Source organism: Malaya genurostris, chromosome 3 (genome assembly GCF_030247185.1).
Source record: "Malaya genurostris strain Urasoe2022 chromosome 3, Malgen_1.1, whole genome shotgun sequence".
NCBI lineage: Eukaryota > Metazoa > Arthropoda > Insecta > Diptera > Culicidae > Malaya > Malaya genurostris.
Genome location: NC_080572.1, coordinates 300,532,322 through 300,556,677, shown reverse-complemented (window position 1 = coordinate 300,556,677; position 24,356 = coordinate 300,532,322). Strand labels below are relative to the sequence as shown.

At 38.0% G+C, this 24,356-nt stretch overlaps 1 protein-coding gene across 5 annotated transcripts in view; it reads left to right on the top strand.

Annotated features, from left to right (window-relative positions):
- Positions 1-3,716: 3,716 nt before the first annotated feature.
- The window catches only part of LOC131439112 (RNA binding protein fox-1 homolog 2-like), a 573,206-nt gene continuing 552,566 nt past the window's right edge, over positions 3,717-24,356 (top strand). For 4 of the 5 annotated variants that reach the window (XM_058609730.1, XM_058609729.1, XM_058609732.1 and 1 more), the window contains exon 1: positions 3,717-4,946. The gene's annotated coding sequence lies outside the window, so the exon portion shown is untranslated. The remainder of the gene's footprint in view (positions 4,947-24,356) is intronic. The other variant, XM_058609731.1, reaches the window with a different exon arrangement.

Sequence of the window (24,356 nt, the reverse complement as noted above, 5' to 3'; positions counted from 1 at the left end):
AACTGTACTGTAATTTTCAATGAATTTTCATAAAAACTGTAAACAATTTTCCACATTGATAAAATCATTTTTTCGGCTGATGTAATATTATCGGCGGCACGATTAAAATGTGATAACCGGCGCGCTGATCATCTTTTTCTTAATTGGCGGCGTGGCGCGGCGGCGCACATCTCTAATGGGGTCGCAATGAAATCCGGATCTGTCAGTAAGAAAATTTGCTAAAATGCTTGGTTTTCCTGCAAGCACTGTCCAAATTGTTCTTAAATCTTTCGATACACGTTCGACAACAGTCGAGAATGCTAAAAGGGAAACAAAACCGGATCTCATGAACCACCAGAAGGACGCGCAGGTGACGCAAATATTGCAGATATAACCAAATCTTTTGGTACGTATTATGGCTAGAAAAATAAAAATGTCTCCAACTTTCGTGCATACTTTAAAGCACCGGCAAGGTATGAAGTCGTTCAAAATGAAAACTGTACCGAACCGTTATAGTGAACAGAATGTGACGGCTAAAACCCGGGCTCGAAAGTTGCATCGTGAATGTTTGAAAAGGTTTTCCTGCGTGATAATGGAAGACTTTATGCTGCTTCCCGGAATGTCTTTTATACTGCCATTTCAGGACGAATAAAAAAGTTGTTTTCCAAAAAAAATTAGTTTGGCATGCAGTATGCAGCTGTGGTCGAGCAAGCCAAAGCGAATCATTACCGGAACGGTTAACAAAAAAAATACTGTGAAGATTGCCTAAAGAAGAGCTTTTTACCATTCCTACTCAACCATGACCTTGTTATTATGCCAAAGACGTTTTGGAATGGTTTAAAGTGATTGCCCAAAGTGACGATCTATTGAGCGGTATTTGGGCTCTCGTGAAGAGAGAACTCTTTCAATTTAAACAAAAAAGCTACAACTATAGACAATTCGAGAGAAATCTGCACAGACCAATGCTGTAAAATTTTATTTTCTATCGAATGATAACAGATGAAAATGAAATTTATGGCCACTGACCGTCAGCATATCGATACCAATTCATATGACTTTTGCTGCCATTTTCAAGTCAAGCTCCCAGAATTCATCGTCAGTTGAATAGTCGTACCTAGTCAAGTTTTGCTTGCTCAGTTTCAAGTGCCAAGTAGTCTAGCTCCATCATTGTCTTCGCTGTCGGTAGTGAGCAAGTTCAAATATAATTATAAAAGGAGTAAAGTAATAAAAATGAAAATTAAGGGCTGACGCCAGTAGGTCGCGTATGCGTGCCACGTGAAAATTTTGATTTTTTCGGTTACAAGTTTGACTACGTCACATAAAATCCAATAAAGCTACCGCTTGTTTGGCAGCCTTTCTGAGCCGATTTTATTTCGCTCTCATGTTTCGTTACGTTACCAGGAAACTGGAGCAGAAAATATGGCGCGTCATAGAAATCGACTTACCGTCACAAAAATAACATTCACTTCATTTTTATCGCGACAACATAGATGTTTTTATGCATAATTTGCATCAAAATTAAATTATCTAGACATTGTCAGGACAGATTTTTGATCCATGCTTTTGAAGGCCATATATTCAATGAACAAGTTGAAAGACAGCTATGCAATTCTTCCTTCAGAAAATCGACTTTCCCGTCCGCTAATTTAAGTGAATCATTCTGGAATTGTCACAGAATAATCTAAACTAATTTTCTAAGAGATTGTCAGTTGGGTTTTTTTGATATTCGTCACCGTTTCTGAGAAAATCAGATTGGAAACGTGAAAATAGCCCTCTAAAACGCCCTAACGTTGAGTGCGCCAGAATGTGAAGTTTACTGCAGTGTGTTTCACATTCGGTTTCAATTGAATTGAATGAAGTTTTACTACAGTGGCACAGACCTCAACGGCTGAATAAACTCAAAAGTTCATAGTTTCTTCATGCAGCCTAATTGGATTGAACTAGGAGCAATTTTTTTTTATTCCAAATTAAATCTGTCCAGATTTTGTCGCGAACAATATTTAATTATAATGGTTAATGCTAAACCTAACTAACCCAAGTAGCATTTAAAACTGGTTAGAATTGGTATGTTTTACAATGGCTACATAACGGTTATTAATGTGGAATATGTTAAACTCTCCACTGTAGTAAAATTCACTCTCTGACACACACAATGTTTGCTGACGACCCGAACGAGCAGCATTCATTTCTTCAATCGATTCTCTACAAATCAAAGCTCAGTTTAACCACTGTCACTTGATCTCTTGAAGTAACAAAATATCTCTTTCAATAGTGTGAGAACGGCCTTCAAATGAGGTTCATGTAAACATTCGAATTGGTTCAAAAAAATAAATGAAAGACAAACCAGATAGCTGAAATATCAATCACAGAATACACATAACTAACTAATTGTTTCCACCTTCAGTTTTCATTTTTAATACTTTACTCCTTTTATAATTCTATTCATTCGAACTTGCTCACTACCAAAAGCGAAGACAATGAAGCAGCTATACTACTTGGCACTTGAAACTGAGCAAGCAAAACTTCAAATGACTAGGTACGATTATTCAACTGACGATGAATTCCGGGAGCTTCACTTGAAAATGGCAGCAAAAGTCAAATGAATTAGTAGGGATAGGCTGACGGTCAGCGGCCATAAATTTCATTTTCATCTTATATTATTCGATTGAAAATGAAATTTTACCGCACTGATACTATGTAATTTAAAAACTGTTTAAAACTATTTTCAGCGCTCAAAATTTATTTTTGCGAGAGGTCCGTGGGAAATAATTATGTATGCAATAGTGTCCGCGATATGCAAAGATTTATGTAACAAATGAGAAAATATTGTGGATGCCACGGCGAAGAAAAACTTATGTATATTGCCTATGAAATAAACGTATTTATGAAAAAAAAAAATGGGAAAATCATTTATATTACTGCTAGCAAAACAAATTCAAAAAGCTTCATTACCGGTTTCCACTTCACAAATATTGCTACTGTGAAACATATCAAACAAAAAACTATTACCCCAAACAAAGTGCGCTATTCAAATCGCACAATTATTGCGAAAAGAGTTAAGAAAAACAGTACAAGAACAATCCTTGCTTGGCTAGCTTCCACTCTAGTTGCAGGTAAATCATTTGTTTGGAGCCAGTTGCGCCACAAGTTTGACGCGATTGAACTGAAATTCATGCCAGTTTCGAACCTGATTCTTATATCGGGTTCACTAAGAGCGCACCCAAATCAGTTTGTGACAGCTGCTTGCTTGAAGCAACTACCCCAGATCAGATTTAAATTTCTCAAGCGAGAACGAAGCTTAATCATTATTATTTCACACTTCTCATATGAGCTGTTTCTGTGTTTAAATGACTTAATTCGTAGAATCTAGGCTAAGTTTTGACACCGGTTACGGTTCGGTCAGTAAACAGGTTTACTTTAAAATTGATATCAAGTTGTGTTTTCAACTGTTTTAAACCATCATTCGTCCAAGATCGAGAAAAAATTCTTATCAACCCCAATCGAAGCGACACCTACATAATTCTAGTCCCCCGATGAATTTCCAAGTGAAAATGAGATCCCCGGAGCGAACAGTGCGCACCTACTGTAGCTCTCCTTCGCTCACAACCGGTCACTCACATCCTCTCACACAGCAAACGCTGAATTTTCCGGCAAACGCGCGTTCCTTCTGCATTTCCAGCAGCCTCGGCCTTCTTGGATGCGTGGTGCTTGTGCAGTTGACGAGCATCACGAATGAAAACAGATCTCTGCCCGTCGCCATCGGAGTCAGTCACCAAAGTTTCAGGTCGGTCGGTCGGTCGGTCTGTCAGTCGGTTTATGTGCTAGTGTTTGTGTTGATTTCTCCGCACTACTCCGCTAGTCGGCCGTGTGCCATACGAAGAAGCAGTTTCCCCCGTTCCCTTCCGGTTAAACGCTGCTGGCGTAGTCTGGCGTGGAAAATTGATCGAAGGAAATTGCGGAAAGCGACGTACGGAAGCTCGGCATCCACCCGTCAATCGGTGATAGTGGTTTAAAAGATTGGTGAAAAGTGTCGGCAACAGCAGCAGCAAGTGTTTAGTCGCAGTTTGCGAAGATTTAAATATATTTAGCGTGAGTTTCGCTTTGCATTCTTTTTTATCAAAAGTATAAACAAAGAAAAGGGGTACGACGTGCTCCGGTAGCAAAAGTTTTCTGGAATTTGTGAGCGCTTCTACGGCTGATGGTAGGTGCTGATAAAACCGAGTCCAACGATACTCGATATTTTGAGAAAGGTGAAAAAGTTTTCTCCTAAGCTAAAACGGTGATAAAAGGAGTGAGAAGTGAATTGCGAAATAAATAATCACTGGATGATAGATAACAAGAAGCAAAGTGCCATTTTTCTCGTTTCGCTTCATGAATATTTTGTCCATGAATAGAAAAAAATTGTGAAAAAAGTTAAAAGTCGAATAAAATTTAAACTTATTCCAGTGGAAGGTAAAAAAAAGCAAATCAAAATAGTTTAGCTACCAAAGTGGCAACACATCTTCACTTTATTGTAGGAAATTCATTGTGTCGAAGATAAGCAGAAAAAAGTTTGAAAAAGTTGTGTAAGTCGGATTGCGTATTCCAAGAAAAATTAAACCCGAATTATTTATTGTTTCACAAGGAGCTAACGAAAAAAATTGTTGTCTTCTAAGTGGAATAAAATAAGAGCAGAAAAAAGTTGTGCGAGTGTCAACGGCAATTCAATTTGTTTTCCGCCGCTGCAACCGGAATCACGTGGAATCCCGCTATATTTTTTTTCTGATCGACGAAGGAGCAAATTCAGCAGTAGTGTGAACGCGACGAAACGAAACACGATCGAGTCGATCGGTCAATGCTACGGCACTAGCAAGAAATCGAAATCTTAATTGGATTATAACTTTCGCCGGAAGAAGGTGGGAAACGAACTAGCCGCGTGCCAATCGTAAATTAGTAGTCGATTGCCAAAGCGAGCGAGCAAGGAACAGGTAAGAAATCTTTCAGAGGAAAAGAGATTCGGAAAAAGCAGCCAACGGAAAACATGTCGCGCTTGTCTCGAAGTTGATTGGCAACCGTCCGTCGATCGAACTGTTTGCGAACGACTCACCTCAATTTCCTGGAATACTCTTGGGATTTGGCCGTTTGGAGAAATCTATGTGTGAAACGTAATTGCGTTTTCGTTTTTCTGCACCAATAGCATACTGGCGTTGGACTGAAAAAATCTTTTTTTTAATCCACCTAGTGGTGTAATATTTTCTAAACCAAAAGATAGAAAGATTCTGTCTAGAAATTTGTTTCAAACTTGAATAAAAATTCAATTTGTAAAAAGTTAATATAGATTTAAATGTGGCAACCCTGCACGCTATACGAAATCTAACAAAGCATGCTGGGTTCTAGGCGGTGATGTTTTCTTATTCCGTACCAACGTCGTACCGATGCCTACTGGTTTTGCATCATTTTCTATAACAGTTTGAAAGTATTGATACTTATCGTCCTATAATTTCGGAACCGGATGTCGGATCTGGATGAAATTGCACAGCATCTTTTAAGACAATGAGAGCTAGAGTTTGAATTATGATTTGTGAAAACCGGTTAAACCGTTGCTAAGAAATCGAAAAGAGTTCCGTTTTTGGAGCTTTTCTTCACTATCACCGGTGCTTTCGAAAGTGGAAACCGGAGACTAGTAGTCCCAAAGTAAGTTTATATATCCAGTAACTAACAAAGTCTGCCAACTAGATGAATTTACCAGTAAGTTTTAAAAAAATTTCAATCTAGTTTCGCCATCACTTGTGAAAAAATATTCATGAAAATGAAATTTTTTCGCTTATCGCACTGTAATACCGGAACCGGAGGTTGGATCTGGATAAACTTTTCGGGGACCTTTTAAAGAATTTTAAAACCTTTAATTTGCATCTTAGTTTCTAAAAATCGGTTGAGAAATTTCTTGAGTGCGCATTTTCTCACAGACCTTGTAATTCCGGAACTGGAAGTCGGATCGGGATAAAATTCAATAGCAGTCTATGGAAACATAAGACCTTTCATTAGAAACTGAATCCGTCAAGTTCTAAAAGCCTTTTTTTGTGCTAAGAGAACCTAACCGTTTTAAGCTGCTCTGCATTGACGAATCAAAGACTTTTTTAAACAAAAAAAAATCATTCTTCTATTTCGGTTAGAGTATCCAATCGAAAGCTAATGGTACTGTATTTAACTCTAACAAATTTCTCGTGGAAATGAAATGCTGTTCATTTACTTATTAAAGCGATACTAGAAAAGACACATCACTAAATATGTCGTATAACCAACTAAAGCTTGCTTCAGATAGAATTGAAACCACGACAATTGCCTGTATTTCAGTTATTTATTATTGAATTCAAGATCTTTTTTTTATACAAATGTAACATTTTCTTCATACGTTTAAGAAAAAATACGGATAAAATTATTTGTCACGGTCTCGAAGGAATTCTCGAATTTTGCCTGTAACACGGCTCATTAGGCGGCGCACACCTTCTTCGTCCATCGTTTCAGCTATCTTATTCCACCAAGTCGTCTTTGACAACCTTTCCCTTTGCCTTGAGTCTCCTCTTCATGACTGCCCAGTACTTCTCAATAGGGCGGAACTGGGGGCAGTTGGGTGGGTTAAGGTTTTTCAGAACAAACTGGACCCCGTTCTCTGCATACCATTCTTGAACGACTTTGCTGTAATGACAGCTTGCCAAATCTGGCCAAAACATTACGGGATGGTCGTGGGATCGAATGAACGGCAAAATTCGATTTTGGAGACACTCTTTTTGGTATAGTTCCGATGTCATTGTCTTATTTGTAACGAAAACTTTCGTTTTTTTGCCACAGCTGCAAATGCCCTGCCAAATCATAAATTTTCTTGCAAATTTGTCGGCAAAAACAAATTTAAATTTGGCTGGAACATCCCCCCGAGCCGTTGCCAAGTACAATTTTTGACCTGGGATTTGCCTGAAGTCAGCCTTGACATAGGTTTCATCGTCCATCAGAAGACACCCGTCGAACTTGGTCAGCACCTGGTCATATAGTTTCCGAGCACGAATTTTGACCACACTATTCTGTTTTATGGTCCGATTTGGCTGTTTGCTAGCTCGATGCGACTTGATTCCTTCCCGGAGGCGAGTTCTCCTCACGGTACTATGGGCAGCAACGAATTTTCTGGCCAAATCACGGTCCGACAGATTAGGATTCCTCTTAATCGTCTTTAAAATCTTACCACGCAGTTTCCGGTAGACAGTTCCACTCCGACGATTGGCTTGAGGATTCCGAGTCGTCGTCAATGTTTCCTTATACCGTTTGATAACGCGCCATACGGTATTTCTGGGCAATTTCAGCTGCTTAGCTAGCCTAGATGCAGACCACAATGGATTTTCCAAATAACTGTGCACAATTTTTTCCCATCTTTCGGCTTCTATGTTGATTGTTTAGAAAGTACTGTCGATTTGCGGAATGTCAAAAATCATACGTGAAGCTGACAAAATTCCCGACACGTGGGCACCAAGAACTTCCAAATCCGTCCACCAGGAGCGCCACAATATGAACAAAAGTTTGTTCCAATTCTAAATGAAGCAAGCTTTAATAAAGAGTTTTCACCAAAAATCGACTCTATTCTTCAATGTAATCTCTTTCAAGAGTAATATAAACATTCCATCGCTTCTCTAGCTCCTCGATGCCATGCTTGTAAAAGGATTATCATTTGAGTTAAATTTCATACCGGCGAGCATTTTTTTTAGATCAGAATATAGTAACTAGGGGCCAGATCTGAACAATACAATGGATGAGGAAGCAATTCGAAACGTAATTCTTTGGCATCGACTTGTTAATCGATGCCTCGTCTTTTTGAATCAGTGTTCTGTTTTCTTCGAAAAATGGCAGATCCTTGATTCTTCTGCCTTCGAATGATCCAACACAGCTATGTAGCATTTGCTTTTGATTGTTTTTCCTTTCTCAACATAGTCGATGAAGATTATACCATGTTCATCTTAAAATATCGAAACTATATCGTTCCTAGGAGACCGTTCTGTCTTTGTACGCTTCGGAAGTGACTGCACTCAAATGATTACCGTTTTGATTCCGGAGTGAACTAATAGATCCATGATTCATCCATTGTTACATATCGAAACAAAAAATCTGATTTTCACTTGTAAACATGACCAAACACTGCTCTGAATCAACAATATGTTGTCATTTTCAATCGAGTGTGAGTAAGCGCGGCACCTATTTTGGAAAGATTTCTCGTGGTAAAGTAATTAGTATAATTGCAAACGCACTGCCTTCTGATATCTTAACGGCCTCAGCTATGTAACACATTTTCAATTTACGATTAGATATAACCAATAAGTTGACTTTTTATGTTTTTCTAGAGTTACAACTTCAATTGGACGACCAGAACGCTCACCATCACGCTGAAATTCAGCAAACAACTAAAAATGTATTTTTTTTTTCGATGGAACAGAGTCCGGATAACACTTTTGAAACCTTCGCTAATCTTGTACAGTATTTTTTATTCATCAAGAAGCAATAATGAATGAACGGAAATGTTTTGAATCCATCCAAAATGACGAAAATAGCTTCATTTAAATGTCTTTACGTTTCGTCTTAGACTCATCAGTGCAGAGCAGTTCAAATTGAACTGCTTACTGCAAACTTAAACGCAGTTAAGCGGTTCAATTGAAATCACATTTTTCTGACTAATCGAAATGTCTTGAAATTTTACACATAGTCTTTTGAAAGTTGGTACTATTATTACGACTTATTGAGTTGTTCGGACGATTGTCTGTTGTATGGTCGTACTGGTGCTGGTATCTACTGTCGTGAAATTATCCGAGAGTAATTTCTTTCATTAGGTAGATACTGTGCTGGGTTTCAAGTTGAAATCTACACGACTCTGTGTGGTGTACAATCGATGCTTATGTAGATAATCTGTGGTTCTATTTATTTATTTTCGTTCTGACAGTCGCCCGACTTACGGTCGAATATCGTCCTGGACATTTCGATTGCTTCTTATGGGTACTCGGCTATTCAGGCGTTACTGGAAATTATGGCCTGATAAGTTGACTAGAAATAACGAATGATATCGTTGAGCCAGAACCAGCTTTACCACTGTCAAAAGCAAAACCTTCTTATTACATTTCATTTGCGGAATTTGAGCTTCTGTTTCAACAGACTTCGCAGCCGATTCATAGAGTGCAGAATCATTGCATGGCTAGTCCTTCTGACACTAAGAATCCTTTCAAGAACCGGGTCAACTAACAGGATAAAGCACAAGATTCGTTTTTGGGGCTGAACATACCAGCTATTAGCTCAGCTCACTGAAGTATTCGAATCCAGGCTTTTGGTTCTCTATATATGGTTAAATCTGTGTATGGAGAACTAAAATAGAAGATATTTCATCGATTGTGGTAAGACGCTATAGTCAGAGGCATTCATCATTCAAATTTTGAGTAAATACCTGATTACTCTTTCTGTTTTTATAGTAATTAATAATTAAATCGCTTAAATTAAAATTAATTAAATAATTTTGACTTGATTGTAAAAAAACCTCATTTAATTCATCTAGTGGCGTAATGATGCCTTTCTCATATAACATAAATTTAAAAAAATACCGCTTGAATATTCTGTCAAGAATTTTTTGTTCAAACTTAAATAAAATTTGAGACTTTCTTCGGGTATAAACTAACACAACCTTTTCACACCTTATGTGTTAGTTCCTTAACCGGAAGTCAAACCCGGTTGAAATTCAACAGCAACCTATGAGACCTTTCATTTGAGACTATGTTTGTGAAAATTGAGTGAATTTCGTTTTAGAGTTTTAGACCACTATTTCCGGAACCGGGAACTGGAAAACGGTACAGCCAAAGTCGATGCGTTTAGTAAGTAGCTGATATAGTTTACAAATTAAATCATTTTGAGTTAAATCTAGAAGAATTTCACCATGCTTTTTTGCATCGTCGTTCTAAATGACAGTGTGCAATTTTTAAACACACTTCACTCTATGAAAGCATGATGAAATTCAATAGTAATCTATGGGACTATGAGATTTTTTATTTGAGCCTAAGTTTGTGAAAATCAGTCAAGCCACCTCTAAGAAAAAATAGAGACATTAGTTGACACATACACATTTTGCTCAGCACGACACAAATTGAATAAAAGATAATATCAAGGACTGTAAAAATTACAAATGGTTCCATCTGCTAATGACGGCTTATCTATATTGCTTTTGTTGCAATTATTTTGGCATTTAATTGGTATATTATGATAGTAAAATAAATGTCAATTACATTACAATAAACGCTATCTTTAACCAAAAAGTGGCTGTGATTTGTAGATTAGGTTTAATGACTTTCTCCTTTCGTTGCACTTTAATTTCTTATCAATTTCGTATACAGATTTTCAATACAGAATTTTGATTTCCCGATACAGATTTACAGATTTTTCTCCTGAAAAATATAGATTTAAATATGGCAACCCTTCCCGCTATATGAAATTCAGCAAAGCATGCTGTGTTCTTCGAAAATAAACGAAAATAAACGGTTGTGCAACAAAATTCAAAATTCTTAGAAGGGTCTAGAATAGAATTAACGTCTTCTCAGAAAAAAAAAATTGCCTTTCTCATATAGAAAGGTTAGACAATGACTTGAAAAACCGACTAGTAAAATGTGTCATATACCATTCGACTCAGTTCATCGAGCTGAGCAATGTCTGTGTGTGTATGTGTCAAATAATCTCACTAGGTTTTCTCCGAGATGGCTGAACCGATTTTGACAAACTTAGATTCAAATGAAAGGTCGCATGGTCCCATATTCGGAATTCCTGAATTTCATCCGGATCCGACTTCTCGTTCCGGAGTTATAGGGTAAAGTGTGTTCAATATTGTACACCGTCACTTAAACCGGCGGAACAAAAAACGTAAAAAAATTTCTAAACTGGTCTCAAAACTACACAAATCGCTAGTCATTATCAGTAGGCAACTAAACTAACCGATGCCGGCTACGCTGGTTCCCGGTATTCGGTTCCGGAAGCACCGGAAATAGTGGTAATATATACCAAAACCACTCCTTTTCTCAGCGATGATTTGACCAATTTCCACAAACTTAGATTCAAATAAAAGGTGTTCCGGACCCATACGGAATTTCTGAATTTCATCTGGATCCGAATTATTATTTAGATACTAATTAAAATACCATGACTTGTGGTATGCGAATAATTCGATCGTCACGTGACAAAAAGGTCAAATGTCTTGAATAGCAAATTATAATTGGAAATATCAATCAACAGCTTAGTTTTTAATAATTCAGAAATGAATATAAATTGAAATAAAAGTTGTATCTAAAATTATCTTGCATATTAGTTTTAAAGAAATCAATACAATTATTACCTATAACTAGAGTTCGTTTATTTAAAACTAATTCTTCAAATTTAGTTTACTGTTGTGTGACACCCAAATTCAGTTATGTTTACAATTTTTTCCCTGCGTGTATGAGCTGCCCAAAATTAGGCATGAAGAAAAATTTGGCTGCCTCCCAAATTTTGGGAAAATAACCGATTACTCTTTCTGAGTTCATAGTGGTTAGAAACAGAATCGTTATCTACTCAAAGTTTGACTTGATCGTAAAAAATAGGTAGTAAGCATTACCAAAGTTGCCATGACAACACTTTAGGCAATCTCTCATTTACCTAAACATTGAAATTTATGTAATACGCTAGTTACCTAAAATTTACGGAAATGCACTTTAGTTGACTTTGGGTAGGTTTCGACTCAAAATAAGGTAGCGGCTGGTAAGAGTGGAGCGTGATGAACGAGGCGAGGCCTACCTGGATTTGTTTAAAAACTCTACACAAAACAAAAATATACTCTTGCAAAATGACAAGCAGACATTACTTGGTTACTACAGTCCTAAAAAAACGAAATCTTCATTTTCAGACCAAACAAGGAACGATTTGCTTAAAAGTAAATAAACAAAGGCTGTATACTGCAATTGTTCTGCAGTAACACCTACCGTATCACTGATGTCAATGTGATATTGCAGGGATTTCTGCTCCAAGCAAAGACGTTAGCATCCAGATCCTCAACCCCAGTCAGAAAACTACCTGCGACGGCAAACTTCAGCCCAAGCAAATTTTCCATTCGTTCTTGAAATGTGATAAAACGCAGCAAGCGCTGAACGAAGATAATGCAAAGTTTATAATCACTGTATAATCGTCCAACCGGGTGAGTGAGTGTATGTATGTGTATGTGTGGGTGTTTTTCGGTATGGTGGATATCACAGTGGATGTTTGCGAAAATGGGGATATAAAGATACGGTTTATCGTTTATATTCTCAGCCCCGGTGTAAAAGTTGTTGAATTTGGAAAGGTACTTTGCAGGTTACTTCCGAAATAAAATTAGCCATACTATAAATCCTGCCTTCAGCTACCGGTAGCTCGCTCGCTTCTAAATTACCATATTTAAATACTGTTGTTTTAAGACAATCTTCTTGATTTAGGTACACACGCTAATGGATTCTGGTCTCATTTGTCACACACTTTCCGTTTGAACGCATGAACGTAAATTCATCTTTGCTCAACGTATTGCTTTTGTTCAAACGGCCAGCACTTCTGGAAAAACTTCTCCACAAAAGCCTCACAATCGGTGATTTGCTTCTCTTTTCTGCACCGGAAAAAGCTACAATATTGGATTATTATTATTAATTTTCATTCAGGTTTTTATTCCCTACATATACTCTTATTAAATTCGTTATGTTGCAAATGAAGGTGAACTATAATAATAAGCTTCTATGATGGTTTCAAACGACACTCAACATCTCGATCGATTTCAGTCTGGTCCTCGAACTAAACAAGACGGGAGAACTTCTTTAAGATTTCCATATTTGTTATTGGTGACAAATTCATCCGAGTTTTCATGATCTGGCAAGGAATTTGCGGCTCCGTACTCATAAATCGCCAGCAACAGTGTCCGATGAATTGTGACTCGTCCTAAGCAAATTTCACAAGCTACTCTTACAGATGAAAGGTACTATATTTGTATTACGACAATGATGTGAAATCGCATGTTTTCATGACACAAACAAAAAAAAAGGGGGGCGGGTGGGTAATGTCATGAGACATAACCGGATGACGTGAATACGTATAAAATGAATGATTAAGTTTCTTTGATGTTAAAGAATTCTGAATTCTGGATCTGAAATTCAGGAACCGAATTTTGAAGCCGAATGCTAGAACTGAATTCTGAAACCTAACTTTGATACTAGATTCCGGAGCTGAACTCTAAACCTGAACTCAGACTGATTGTTGAACCGATAACTGAACCTGTGTTCGGGAACTGAATCCGAGTATGCGATTCTGGTTAGACACTAAATTTTGAACCTGAATTCTATCACAGAACTATGGAAATGAATTCTTGTATGCAATTGAATTTTAGCTTCAGAGTCATGGTGTAGGATTCAGCTTTTAAATTCGGATCCAGGATTCAGCTCTGAAATTCAAGTTATGAATTCAGAACCTGAATTCGGGCATGTATTTTAGTATCGAACACTGGAAATACAACTGAATTTTAGTACCAGGACTCAGTTTCAATATTCAGATTCTAGTCCAGAATTAATTTCCGAAATGTAGTTCCAAAGTCCTGGTCTAGAATAAAGATTTTTACTCCAGATTTCGATTCCAAAACCTAGGTTTGTAGCCATGTTCTGGAATTTGGTTTCAGTTCCAGAACACTGCAACTCGAATTTGGCCTCGGATTTTTGATGGGGAACTGAATTTTAGATCCAGATTCTGAAAGTCTGGTCTTAGGTTCTGAAACTGAATTGTAGACCCTGAAGTCAACAAACGCATTGAAAACAAAAAACCTGTTTTAATCCACCGAGTTGTGTAATGATGCCTTTCTCATGTCAATCATACTATCATATATAACACTGTGGTATTCTTCAAAATAATTTTCTTCGATTCTTAAAAGAATAACCGAAATCGGTTTGTTTGACCGTCTACTGATGAAAACTGACAATTGGAAAAGATTTGAGGTCGATTTAGAAATTTTTTTTAAAGTTTTTCCCCATTTTCAGTGATGGTATACAATTTTTAACCCACTTTACCCTATATTTTCGGATCCGGAAGTCGGATCCGCATAAAATTCAGGAATTACGTATGAGACCACAAGACCTTCCATTTGAACCTAAGTTTGTGAAAATCGGTGGCGCCATTTATGAGAAAAGTTAGAACACATATTTTTTTTTTGCCCATTTTACCCCATAACTCCCAAACCGGAAGTCGGATCCAAATGATATTTAGGAATTTTGCATGGGACCACAAGACCTTTCATTTGAATCTAAGTTTGTGAAAATCGGTTCAGCCATCTCCGAGAAAAGTGAGTGACGTTATTTTCCCAGTTTTGGTGCATATCACCCTGCAATTCCGAAAGCGAAAGTCGGATCCAAATCATATTCAGGAATTTTGTATGCGACTATGAGATCTTTTATTTAAATCTAAGATTGTGAAAATCGGTTTAGTAATCTTTGACAAAAGTGAGTGACATTATTTTCACATTTTTGGTGCATATCACCCTGTAATTCCGATACCGGAGATCGGATCCAAATGAATTCAGGAACTTTGAATGGAGCCGTAGGGCCTTTCATTTGAATCTTAGTTTGTGAAAATCGGTTCTGCCATCTCCTAGAAAAGTGTGTGACGTTATTTTCCCATTTTTGGTGCATATCACCCTGCAATTTCGGAACCGGAAGTCGGACCCAAATAATATTCAGGAATTTTGTATGCGACCATGAGCCCTTTCATTTAAATCTAAGATTGTGAAAATCGGTTTAGAAATCTCTGAGAAAAGTGAGTGAGTTAAGTTATTTCACCCTTTTTGGTGCATATCACCCTGTAATTTCGGAACCGGAAGTCGGATGCTAATGAAATTCAGGAACTTTGTATGGGACCTTGAGACCTTTCATTTGAATCTAAGTTTGTAAAAATCGGTTAAGACATCTCTGAAAAAAGTGAGTGATATTTTTTTCACAATTTTTGTACATATCACCCTGTAGCTCCGGAACCGGAAGTCGGATCCAAATGAAATTCATTAACTTTGTATGGGGCTATGAGACCTTTGCTCAGTTCGGCGAGCTGAGTCGAATGGTATATGACATTCGGCCCACCGGGCCTCGGTTCAAAAGTCGGTTTTTGCAGTGATTGTATAGCCTTTCTATATGAGAAAGGCAAAAATCTAAATTAATAAAACGAGAAAAATTTTCGAAACCTTCACTAAACTTATTACTTTCACTTCCAATTTGCATATTTCAACAGGCAAGTAATTCTAATAGTATTTTAGTGAACATTCATAGCCCTTAAAAAGGTTGATTTGTGGAGGTTTTCACGGTCGCAGTTCAATTTCCGGGGCATTTTCCTCCAATGTAAACGACCAGCAAGTGGATGACGCAATCGCTTTTTTTTCTAAGCGAAACTCGAACTGCGAACGACCCGCAGCAGAACTACTTCCTGTGAGGATTGATTCAATACCGAAGCAATTTTCGTGAAGGGGTTTCCTTTCTCGTTACTTCGTTTGCAGCTTTTTCAGCCCACGAAATAGCAAACTTACTGAATTTTGATGTTGATTATTTCATTTCGGATTTGCCTATTTCAACGGAATTTCAGGAGGGTCGAATTGTGGATTTTTTTTTTCGATATTGAACACTGTTCGGTGTATTTGTCTCGAACGCAAAGTTGTCAAATACTGCCTTTATTTGCACTCGTTTGCGAACGGTGCACTGAAATGTTTATTTTCACTTTCGATTTGCATACTTCAACCGATTAGAAACTCCAATAGTGTTATCTTTAATTTTGAAAGTTCTTTTGTAAACATTTATCGCCCTTAAAAAGGCTGATTTATAGAAATTTTACTGTCGTTGTTTACTTTTTGGTGTGTTTTGTTCCAATGCAAAGGATCAACAGCTGAATGCCAATGTAATTGCCCTTGTTTGAAAGCAAACTCACACTGCGAACTGAATTCTGAACCTAAAATTATATTCAGAAAATGAATTCTTGATACTGGAACTGGAACAAAGCTCTGTACCTGAACCAACCGAAATGCACTTGCTTTACTTCCTGCCTAATCAATTGCGCAGGCTAGAATGAACGTAAACTTTTATACTTACCCAGTAGGTAGCTCAGAAATGAAATGTTGCATACTACATCAAAACAGTTGAGTCAGGTACGAGAAACGCGTCTTTCTTCTTTGATACGCGTTGATAAGGAACATTTCAGAAAATTTTAATTTTAAAATAATCGTGATTATGTCATACAACTGACAATGTTATCATAAATTGATGATCATATTTCCGATGGTGTGTAGCAAAAATTATGTTGATACGTTAGACACAACAAGAGATATTCACGAACAAAAACTCATCACTCTCTTAGAGGATACATTTTGAAAAGGCGCCCCATAGTAAAGTAAGTTGTATTTACGACCAAATATGCTCATTTAAACAAAACTGGATTCTGGAACTGGTACGATTCTATCTGGACTGTAAATTATTAATTTGAGATGTATAATCAAAAACTGGTAAAGCTGTAACTGAACAGATCAAATCTGTTTGCATTTCAAGGTGCATGCTGATAATAAGATAGCAAATGTCTTGTAACCTATTTGAAAGATAAACACCAGATACTTTCGTTATGATCTTGTTATTGTTCTTACGACTCCGACTTCGAGAGCACATCGTCTTGTTTCAATGCATCGAATTTCAGATGATTTATTTTGCACTTTAATCTGTTTGTCCACTGTTAGTTTGAACCCCGGTTTTTTTGCAAGCCAGATTTGTTTCAAAAATCCATCACCATGGACGAAAAATAAATTCTATCACTTCGCTAAGCCGGAAAACTTTGCTGAAAAAAAACAACATGCGCTCAGTTATTCCCAATGCTGTTGACTAACTCAATAACTCATTTAAATGTTATTTCACGGTTCACCGCTAGTTTGCGGAAACTCATCAGCACCATAGTTATCCGTCGGTACGGTCCCGCGGTAGCTCAGAATTTCCCGCACAATTTTCCTTGAATTAATTCAATCAAGTAACCGTGGCTTCTGCATCGTTGTATTGCTCTCGATGCACCAAATACCCGGAGAGTGAAATGCGCATTTGCTCTCGGGACCAATCGCACGCTGAAAATTGATGGAAAATCTCTTCAGACGTCCTTCGACATCACTACGGTCCTAACACTTAGCCCACCGGAAAGTAACTTCAATGTCCATGCCTAACGAAGCTTCCATTTGATCGTCCTCATGTCCATTTCGCATGTCAACTTTGAAATTTCGAAACAGAACCAGTAGTAATAACTAGTCCAGGGGTCAATGGGAAAGTCCCTAGTCAATGGCTCCCGTTCTCGATAGAACACGCCATCCACACCGGAGCGACTGGAAGTTACTGGCTGGCGTTAAATTGAAAAACTTTTTTTTTCCGGTGGTTTGCGATAGACATTCTCGGCTGGTTTTCGGTACTATTTGAACTATCAGTAACGATAGTTGGCTAGAAGTTAGAGTTACAACACTAATTGATGATTTGGCTATTGAAGTCACTCGCTGCATACGAGCATTCGAAATTGATTCTGATTAATATTTCTAATGAGTAAAGTTTTAACGCTAGCTGACCAAAATTTTCTCCCCCAGGTGTCTTTGAAATAAACGTATATGTTCCTGTCGTCATTGTTCATGAGAAAAGTTACATATTCGTAATTAGAAACATAAATTGCCAGTTTATGTTCTCATCTGCATCGTAATATCCACCCATCCAAAGTCCACAAACACACCGGTCTCATCGTTTTGTAGCTAATCTTGCTCAGCGCTTCCCGATCGGAGTGAAGTGATAAGATCATAACAAAAGGCCCTGATGTTTATCTTTCAAACGAGTTACTGAACATTTGCTATCATTTCATCAGCTTGCACCTTGAAATGAAAGCAAGTAAGAAAGTAAATTTTAATGTTCGGTCATCTGGGATTGATTCTACGAGCACAATACACAATTTCATTAAAATATGTTTATTTTTTGTCATGGTCATAACAACATACAAATCTATAATACTGTCGTAGTGAAAAGGTAGCAGCATCTTCCTTCTGTAAGGGCAGCTTGTGGAATCTGTTCTGAACTCTACTGAACCTCTGTAAGCCTCAATTCTGCAGACACTCTCACATACACTAAGTAGTGTATCAATAAAAAGCTATCCACAAATTTTTCTTTCAAATTATGATAAAAAACGATATTTTATTCAAACTAAAAATTGTTCCTTTATTGTACGAGGTTAAACTTGAGCATAATGAAAACCGGATGAAATTTAAGTTATTAATTCACGAATTTTCGAACTTTTGACCGAACGCTCTTCATCAAGTTCCGGACAAGTGTTCCATCGCATTTTTTGGACGCTTGAACCCAAATTTTTTTGAACTCCCAGCTGCCTTTTAGTCTTCTTGAAGATCCGCTCACGATTGCCCAGTAACGTTCGATGGATTGAAGCTGAGGGTAATTTGGTGGACGAAATTTAAACCCTTTTCCGCAAGCCAATTGAGAGTGATTTTGGCATAGTGAGCCGACGCTAAATCCGGCCAAAACAGTGGAGGTGGAGGTACGCTACTTATATAAAGACAGCAATCTCTTCTGAAGACACTCAGATTGATAGATTTCTGCATTTATAGTTCCGGTAGTGTAAACAAAGGTTGACTTCAAACCACAGGAACATATTGCTTGCCATTCCAGTACCTTTCGACCGAATTTCTCTATTGAATTGACCTGTCCGCATAGCTAACATCCTCCCCAACGACGACAGTAAAGTATTGTGGATCTGGAAGAGTTTTGTCGTGAATACGACTTACTTTACTATGGGGTACCTTTTCAAAATTAGCCATATGGAAGAATGGGCAGAACTTAATCGTGAATATCTCGACTTGTATTAATGGTAGCAACATAATTCTTTCACCATTTCATCAAAAATATGATCAGGAATTTGGGATAATATTTTGAACAGTGTGAGATAACCACAAACAACTCAAAAATTAAGTTTTCTCAAAATTTCAAAATAATGCGGAAAACTCTTTACTTTCGCTTGGGTTTTTCCCGCAAGGACGACGATTTTGAGGTAGTCAGGCACATATCTTCAACTGAATGCGTATAAAAGGGGAACCGTGGTGAAAATCGATCATTTCTTTTCGTGCGTTCGATGGGAGCAGACGTCGTGGGAGTTAAACCTTCAACCAGCAGCGACGGAGAGAGCGCCTTTTGCGTGGTTAAAACCTCAAACGCTCAGGTAGCAGCTTTCATTCGCTTGCTGGCCTTCAAGGCGAGCAGACTGCCATCGCGGGAGCAGCGACGGAGAGAGCACCTGCCATCATTTGGTTTTCGGTAGTCGTAACGAGAAGTTCAATTTTCAGATTTTAGTTCCGCAATATAGGTTTAGATTTCAGAGCCTGCGTGCTGAAACTGGATTCTGGAACTGTATTCCGGAACTAATTTGAGTTTCGAAATTGCAATTCTAGAATTGAAACTGGATTCTGAGTCTGTTATTGGTTCTAAATTTAGTTCTTGAACTCTGGATCCACTTCTTTATTCCAGACTTCTTCTATTCAAGTTTCAGAGCTTAGTTCCGGAATATGGGTTTAGAATTCAGAGTCTGCGTGCTGAACTAACTCAAATCGTCACTCTTCATCACGAACGCTTTCATAAAAATTTCTTTTCAGAGCCACCATATTTTTATTATAAAGAACTATACTGCTTATTTCATAATATTTAATTGCGTTTCAGAATGTTTAATGTAACTAATCTGTAATTTAGTCTAGGCGCATCGTTTAAATTTATAGTAATGAAAGAGGGGAAAGTTGCACAATTCAAACAATCGATGAACTACCAATTCGAATTCGGAAGCATAAATAAAGTGTGTCATATTCGTATTCACGACATCCAGTTATGTCTCTGACATTACACACCCGTACTTTTTGAGTTCTCCTTTACATGAGCCTCATCGTCCATCAAAACGCATGCATCCGGACACTGCAAAAGACGCGAATACAATTTCCGGGTCCTTATTGCTGCTCGCTTCTTCTGTTCTACACTTTGTTTCGAGATTTTCTGCTTTTTGTAAGTCTTCCGGTGATTTCACCTCTTGAATCATTCCGACACTCGTTCTTGCTTTTTTAGCCAAATCACGTATTGACATTGATTTGTTCTTCATGATTAGAGATACCACTTTCTGGTCCAGTTTCGGGTTGGAAGAACCGGGTTTTCTGCCTCTTCCTGGTGGCTCATCCAAGGAATAGTGTTCCCCAAACTTTTCAATAGTGTTCCCCAAAGTTTTAACACTGGCATGATGGATTCCAAACCGCTTCGCCAATTTACGCATAGTAATACCCTTCTCACTTAGCCATCTGTCCAGAACCGTAATTTTCACTTCCTTCCCAGTACGCGACATTTTGAATACGCAGAATTTCAACCGCACAAACAAGTATACAAACGAAAGCTGACAGCCGAACGCACAGCATGCTGTGATCAGAGCATGAAAAAACCATCACAAATACATGCATACAACACAAATGTATGTGGATAACTTATTGTCGATACACTCCTTACACTAAGCTCGAACCCATCGTTTTGACGGCGTAGTTGTGCTACAGCTGCAAATTCATTGCTAGATCAAGAAAACTTAAGTGAACTTATCATCAAAATTTATTTGTTTTTGATGATGAAAAACCATGGAATAATCACCCCTTGTCTTGTTTTATTTGAGAACCAGACTGAAATCGATCAAGACATTGGTTCCCTGGGCCATATGAAACCATCATATAAGTTTCATCTTAACTGGAGATACAAACGGTTAAAAAAAAGCAAGATCTTCTAAAACAATTAACCTATGTACCTATGCGTCTCCATGACCGCTTATCAAAAAGTCTAACCCGAATGTGAATCTCCCTTGGTCTCTTCGGAGTACTTGTTCCAGCTTCAGTCAATTGCCTACGGTGGCCTGATGCCAAAAGTCCACCCAACTCCACATGATCATAGCCAAAAACGCTTCCGAAATATGCTCGCAGTCGTATTGTCGGGTCAAAGAAAACATGCGCGATACAGTTGTTCAACAGTGCCAAATATTCTTGTACATGCTGTTATCGGTTCATAAAATCCAAACGTCGTCCAGCTCATAATATTTTCATATATAAAGACTGTCCCAGAAAGTATGGACGCAGCCAAAAACCGCTGCCATTTTACAATGGCTCAGAATCTGTCAATTTTTATGGCTGCATCCTGCTGTTTACACTCTTCTCTAACCACTTGTGCAGTTGTTTATTCGTTTTCATTAATAAAAAAAGATAGCAAAAATGGAAGGAGTAAGTGAAAAAGCCGTGCGAAATGCAATCAGGAAGTTTGGAGGATAACCGAAAACGGGTCGAAAAAAAGGTCCTGCTAACCCTCAGTTGGATAAAAGTATACTGAAGGCGTTCGAGCAAAAAAAGGAGGTTTCAGTTCGGGATGTGGCCAAAAAAGTGGGCACTTCGAAGTCAAATGTTCTTTGTGCTAAAGAACGTTTGAATCTTCGAACCTATAAGAAGCAGAAACAACCAAAACGTAGTCCGAAACAAGAAGCATCGATCAGGCCGAGGGTTCGAAAGCTGTACAATACGATTCTAGCTGGAAATTTGAACTGCATAATCAAGGACGACGGAACCTACGTGAAACTCGATTACAAGTCCTTGCCGGGACTAATATATTATACGGTGCGAGAAGGGCAAGTGTTGAACCAGTCCGAGACATCGATTGAAGTCGAAAAATTTGGTAAGAAAGCTATGGTCTGGCAAGGAATCTTTACAAAAACGACTTCTACCCATGATTCGAAGCCACAAGGATCTTGTTGTCTTCTGGCCAGATCTTGCTTCCTGCCACTACTCGAAATCAACAGTAGAATGGTATACTGCCAAAAATGTCACTTTCGTCCCAAAAGACATGATCCACAAAATTGACCACAACTTCGACCAATTGAGGAATTTTGGGTATTAACGAAGTCACATCTTAGAAAACATGTCTCGGCAGCCGAAACCATTCAACAGTTCGTAAAAGATTGGAAAAAAATGTCAAAATTTGTCTGCCAAGAAGTCTGTACGGAATTTAATGAGGAACTTTCGCAAGAAGGTGCGCCAGCTAGTCTACAATGGCTAAGTAGCAAATGTTGAGAATAATATTCTGTTGTTGTAGTCTAATATTATCAGTATATCGAATAAAATTTGAATATCTAACACTTTACAGCGAAATCAAAGTGCGTCCATACTTTCTGGAACAGTCTTTAGATTGAACTAGAACAACTTCAAACAATATTTATGGATATTTGAAATCACGTCCGATTTTAGCAATGAAACCTAATTGTCGGGTCGCTTTTCCAATTAACGATGAACGAGGTAATTTAAAAATGCGTTTGGAATTCAACAAAACACCAAGCTCATGAGCACATCATTTTTTTACCGTTCAATTTTCGCAACGATGGCTGAACCGATTTTAACTCGTTTGAAAGTTATTATAGAATTGCAGATCAAGTTTGAAAATTAAATGGCTGTCACTCCTGGCTTCGGATATATAATGGTTTAAGTGGCGTAAGCGCAAAATGCGCTGTTTTTTACCGCTCAATTTTCTCAGGTATGGCTGAGCCGATTTCAACAAGCTTAAGCTCATTGGAAATCCACCGTTGAATTGTGGACCAAGTTCAAAGATCAAATGGCTATGATTTCTGGTTCCGGAGATATGATATGATCGTAACCGACAAAACCGCTCTTTCACCGCTCAATTTTTTAGCGATGGTAGAGCCGACGTTCGTTTGAAAACTTCTATTGAATTATGGTTCAAGTTTCACAAATCAAATAGTTGTGACTTCTGGTTCTGAAGATATAATAGATAGATATAATAGTATAAGTGACGTGAACTTTCTTATTTGAAAACTAACAATGTCAATCAAATTTGGAAGGGCGAAGGAAAAAAAATCAATTTCGAGAGATATAATTTTATATGTGATGTAACCGACAAAACCCAGTGTTTTTTTTCAATGCAACAATTTTTCGGAGATGAAAGAATTATTTTCAAATGACTCAGGCTCGTTTGAAAGCTACTATTTGGCTATTTCATAAGCTCACAATACCAATGATCGAGGATAGAATCTTTCAAATTTAAATGAGTCTATTTTAATGGCATTTCCTGATAAATCCGGAAGAAATTGAATGATCTAGCAAGGTATTTACAGCTACGGAAAAAAAACCCGGTAGCAAAGCAGATTTGACATCAATTGAATACTGGAAATAATCAAAGCATCGAAAAAGCAGCCATTCTCATTCTATAAATGGCACAACATAAACAAAACACCTTTCTTCGTCCAATGAAACTAAAACATCAATTTTTGAAGGAAAATCTTCATTGCAAATTGTCAAACGCTATTATAATCGTACTATTTCTCATTGATCGGGATGTCAGTAAATGCCACTTGGCTCACCTCTGCCATAGGCCGCAATTGCCGGCACGGAACCCTGTCGGGCAATGATACTAAACCTCGATCCCTATCCGTGTGTGTTCTGATACGGCTAAAGCACCGCACCGCACCGCACGTTGTGATGTGAAACCAACAACCAACGAAGAATAAACAAGCAAAGTTTCACCATACAAAACCGGTATTCTCCGTGTGACCACGCTCAGGATCTAGATATGCCGACTGAGCCTGAGTCTGAGCTTGTGCTTACGTCAGGACAACGACGCAGCTTATTTACCAAGGTTATGAAGTCGGAAACCGGAAACTATCTAATCCCGTAATTATTTTCTACCTTACCCAGAATTACACTCGAAGATATAGGGAAGTATGGGGCGCATGGTGAACGATCAGAAAAAGTCGCTAACCCTGCGAGGTTGGAAATCGAACCCCGTCTAGTAAAGTGTGAAATGCTATCTTCTAGCTCCTTCCGCAATGCTCACTGCCGTGCGTAATTTGATTGGAATTGGAAACGATAAAGCATCCGACTAATTAACCAACAAGATGAAATATCAGAAAACAAGTCATAAAGTCCCGATAACTAATAACGTGTCAGACGCACCAGACAACAGACATCAGGACACCCTGCATAGCATCATCCCCGGGGCTATCACATTTGCAATTTGATCTTGACGTGGAGTGCTTGCTCTCCCCATACATTACGGTATATTAAAATTAGATTAGACCGGGTTGGGAGTTCAACTTTTACATACATTCCTCCTCCCATCCCCCCTCGTGAAAACTTACATACTCACACTACAAATGCAACAGTCGAGTGCGGTTGGAAGTTGAAACTAATCAATTCCAGCTTGGAATTAAAACAAATTTTCTGCATGGGATTTTGAATGGAAGCT